The sequence below is a fragment of the Lucilia cuprina genome, chromosome 5, assembly GCF_022045245.1.
Source record: "Lucilia cuprina isolate Lc7/37 chromosome 5, ASM2204524v1, whole genome shotgun sequence".
In the NCBI taxonomy this organism is placed as follows: Eukaryota; Metazoa; Arthropoda; class Insecta; order Diptera; family Calliphoridae; genus Lucilia; species Lucilia cuprina.
Genome location: NC_060953.1, coordinates 16,900,386 through 16,905,543, shown reverse-complemented (window position 1 = coordinate 16,905,543; position 5,158 = coordinate 16,900,386).

Below are 5,158 nucleotides of genomic sequence, written 5' to 3'. Positions count from 1 at the left end.
ACCAACATGCGCGACGATATAAACGCTGATCAAGCAAGATGGTTATTGTAAGAAATCAATTTGTAATTAGAGCGGATACGCGTGTATGAAAAGAGCTTATATTGCAGAAATGATTTTGTTGGCAGTGCCAACACCGTTGTTAACTCCTCCCTCCTTAAATATCTGCGTCCCGCAGATCTGGTGGTCTGTGGTTGATAACTAAAAGTGTACTTTCGGGAGATTTAATTTTCTTGTTTGTTGATACCTTAGCCAGCCAATGCACACTACCATAGATCCAATGATCATGACGTTAATGCCAATTGAGCTATTAAATTTTGTACCCAATTGATCTATTCGGTTTATATTGTTGAGCCTAATTTCATCAACGTACTTGATGTCCAGCAACAGATCATCGTGTGTAATATTTGCAAATACAGGCGGTAAGGCTTGGGTCCTCATAATAGAGCTACTCGAGTAGGTGTGATTTCGAATTACCACTGACTCATTAGAAAGTTGAAGCAGGTAAGTTCCATTTAAGAAAGTAGTTGTACCGTTGGATTCAACAAGACCTTTGAAATTTGTTACATAGATTACATCCTCGTCCAACACCTCAACAATCTCTTCTCGAGTAAGTCTGTATCTACATTTTGCTGCTCCACCCCTTAGGATCCGATTAAGGCAATCGTCCTCCTTCAGTCTAGTTACAGATGATCCTTTGCATACCGTGGAGTTGTTAATTGAGAGACAGTTATCAATAATACCATAGATTTCAGCTGCATTTATTAGGATTTTGTTGAACTGTAGATCGATTTGCCTTCCTTCATTAATAGTAGCTCTTGTTAGGAGTAAGTTATATACGTTTTCCCCAAGTTTTGGTATTGAAAGGATATATAATAGGAGTGAACCGTTCGTGTAGACGGAAGGCATTCCATGTTCCACTGCTTCTATTGCATTACTATAAGGTAGCGTTTCCAACTCGTCAATTATTCTGTTTATTTCAGCTTGATCTAATAAGTTGGTGTTTATTATCCCACTTTTGGCCATCTGGCACGCTCTGACAATTTCATTTATCTCATCTTTCAAAATAATTATCTCATTGATGGTACTTTGCTCAACAAAGGCAAGGTCTTTACCGCTAGTTATATTGTTTAGTCTCACGATTAGCTCATTAATCTTTTCTACAGCTTGATTCGTTGTCTGATGAAGCTCTTTGTTTATTTTATACTGCTCATTATTATTTGCGATGATACTTTCTTGGCTCTTAAGTATGGTATTCCAATCTGTCGCATCAGGGTTTCCAGCCACCCATTTCCAGGCAGAACCAATCCAATCAATTGATTTACGTGTTCTTCGTTTTTCATTAGTTAGTTCGCTCAGGCGCTCTTGTATCTGCAACATGTGATGCAATATGAATTCCTTGTTTCTACTTGGCGGAATGTGCTTTTGAACGGTGGATGATATATCGGCCGTCATTTCTATATACTTCTGCAAATCGATGACGTGTATCAGTTTGAAGGGGCCGTCAATAATCCATCCATTACCTTGTTTTAACGAAACCAGGGGTGTTCTGTACTGATAGATTTGTATACCACTTGCAAAAGCAACCAGGTTGAATGCAATGAAATAAAGTTGTTTGAAGAGCATGGCTAAAAGTAGACTGTATATTTGACAGAGTAAATCCTTAATCGTTTTCACATACACTTCACTTTAAATTTGTTTCTCTTTTTAAATAATCTTATTTCTATTTTTCAATATTTTTTATATATTCTTTTTAATTCTTTTCATGAATACAAAAAAAATTTTTTTTTTTTAAATTTAAATTTTTCAGAAATATTTAATTTTTTATTTCTTTCTTCTGATAATTTTACACTTTAGATTTTTATTCTTTAATTTATTTCATTTAATTTTTTCTTTTTTAATTTTTTATCTAATTTTTTCTTTTTTCAATTTATAAATATTTTAGGTTCTTTCTTTTAGATTTTTATTCTTTAATTTATTTCATTTAATCTTTTATCTTTTTTATTATTTTATCTTTTATCTTATTTTTCCTTTTTTCAATTTATAAATATTTTAGGTTTTCTTTCTTTTTAATTTTGTTTTACACTTCCAAAAAATTTTCCTTTTTTTATATATATATTTTTTCTGAGCCTTGGCTAAGCTCCGCGTCGCGACCACTTAAGAAAACCTTTTTCTCCCCGCGGAAGCTCCGTATGGTTCCCGTTTAGATATCCACTTTTATAATCGTGGATTCTTACTAGGGTACGGTTACTTCACTTTCGCTCCGGTAACCTTCTGTGGTACTTTTTGTTTTTAAACCATCAGGAATACCAGGTTGGCGAAGGAGGAAATAGGACAATTATTATTATTAATTTTTTTGTTATATTTCTGGAGGGCTCCGTAGAGATCGCAGAAATCACTTTATTTAAATTATATTTTTTTGTTATATTTCTGGAGTGCTCCGTAGAGATCGCAGAAATTTTATTATAAGGACTACTTACTAGTAGGTCCCTGCTCGGGCGCCAGTTAAGGTTTTCTAGGTGGTGTATTTTAAAAAAATATTAAGGTGCTCCAACTGCGCCTGATAAATGAAACTCACAAGGAAAAATATAATATAATATTACAATTAATTTTATTAATTTAAATTTAAATAATGATTAATTAACTAATAATCGCTCCGTTCGATGTCTCAGCCAAGACTGACGTTCGTCGGCCACACTTGTTGGCACCTTGGTTCATTTATCATATTGCACCAACATGCGCGACGATATAAACGCTGATAAAGCAAGATGGTTATTGCAAGAAATCAATTTGTAATTAGAGCGGATACGCGTGTATGAAAAGAGCTTATATTGCAGAAATGATTTTGTTGGCAGTGCCAACACCGTTGTTAACTTACATCCAAAAATACGAACAGAATTCACAAAAAGAAAACAAAAACAAAATACATAACTCAATGAAGCCAACAGCATACAAACATACAAAACAAAATACACAGCTGAATAAAACCAAATACATCTACACACACAAGTTTTAGTTTTAAATTTTAAAGTCCGAGAGACCAAGAAAAACGACTTGCTCGTTCTTAGTGTAGTTTATCTCTAATCTTTTATTTTATTCAATACTTAAATCTAGCTTAAAAATAATGTATTGATTGTACCAATACATTTTTACTTTCTATAAAGATGCCGATTGTGCATTTTTGAACAAAGGCATCTTTGGTGAGTATATTGTTACAAATCGTACGATCAATCCAAATCAATGGTATGCGAACGTTTTGTTTACATTAACCATCTTGGTGGTCTTTGATAATAATTATTAAATAAAGCAAAATGAAAACAAAGTAAAATGAAACAGTAGGGTAGCACTTAATGCTTCCCACTATATATTGTCAATTCATACCGGAATTGACATGGGAAAACTGGATATTGGATTGACCGGAGGACTCGTACATATAACTCCCCCATCGTTAAGATTCGAGTCCCTTCGAATCCCAATATATTTCTTAATTCTAATCAACATGTAGCATAATATAAATATAAAAATTAATGTATAAATTATATAAAAGTTATGGTTACTTTGTTGTTTTTTATAGTTTCTTTAATTTCACTTATATTTGTAAAACTTAATTCGGGCAATAACTCTGTCATATTAACAGGCAAAACGTTAAAATTTGGAACGATTACATTTAATCTGCTTTCAAATTTCTTTATTTTAAACTCATCAATTCTAATTTCACAATTTTCAAAGTTAACAAAATAATTTCCCTTTAAGGGATACGAAAAATTAGTACATGAATCATACAAAATGCTCTCCACGTTAATCAACAATAAATTTCCAATCTCAATTTCCTCTATGTATTTTTCTTTCCTCTCAACCTTATTACAATCCTTATAATTATTCCTCAAAATATTAGATATACATGAATTCACAATCTTCATCTTAGACAAAACATTTTCCTTCTCCACAACAATGAGGTGAAATTATTATACTTTGTTACTTTTAAACTCTCATCAACCATACCTGTGTATGTTCTATTAAACCATTTCCTATTCTGTTCCACGACCAATCGAATATTCTGTAAGTAACCTTGCATTTCATTATTTTTTTTCACCTGTTTATTTAAATTATTAATAATATTCTTCTGATTCAAATCCATATCTTGGAGATGATTCTCTATTCTCAATCTGTCCTCATCATCCATGTTACCAAAAAGCCAATTTATCAGTCTACCTCCTGCATTTATTAATGCCCTCTTCTTTCTTGGATTTGTGTGAATTTTAAGTGTCTGCAACGAGTGTTCTAGTTCGTTAATTTTCCTATTAAGGCTTATAGGATGCCAACCATCATTCACTTCAAAGTTATGAGAAACTCCCAATTTTATTTTTTGAATTGTATCCCTAATGTCGCCTACATCTATTACGTGGATTAAATCTGAGAAACTCTCAATTATGTTGAGAGGCTCACCCTGCAGCACCGCATAACCCGCTTGGGTCTCGATACCTCCAATCCGGACCGCAGACTCAGTGCATGGGGCCAACCAAAACAGCAGAAGTACCAGGATGGTCAACATTGCCGTTCCCTGAAAAAGTTTTCAATGGTCTTTTAATATTTGCCAAATCCATCTTATTAGGATTATTAGCATTGTATTTTACAAATCTTTTAGCCGTTTTTTGTCTTTGGGCTCCGGGGTTTTTCATATACAACCCCCGATTATCATAGTTGGGAACTTTCCCCCTTCTTGAATTAACCCTATTAATAGCCTTCATCTTCCTATCACCCATATATTGAGCAATTTTTCGATGATCTATATCGGAACGGTTCAAAAGGTCAATTCGTTTCATATTTGTCGTGGAGTGAATTGTGCCATTGTAAAAGCCTATCGCCCTAATAACTAGCTCCTCCGTGGATGTTCTCGTTACTTCGTTTTAGAATTCGAATATGTTCCAAAAGAGACAAATGCATTCTCTCTATGTCGGAATTACCCGTATGAGAATATGCCGTTGTGAAATGTGTCTGAATATTTCTTTCCGCACAAAACAGTCTTATCAATGCGTTATTGAACTCATTGTCCATTATGAACAACTCCGGTTTGCCAAGTAAGGCAATCCTTTCCTGAATCTTTACCCTGACCGTACACATATTTTTATCTGTAATTTTATGCACAGACCCCAGTTTAGTA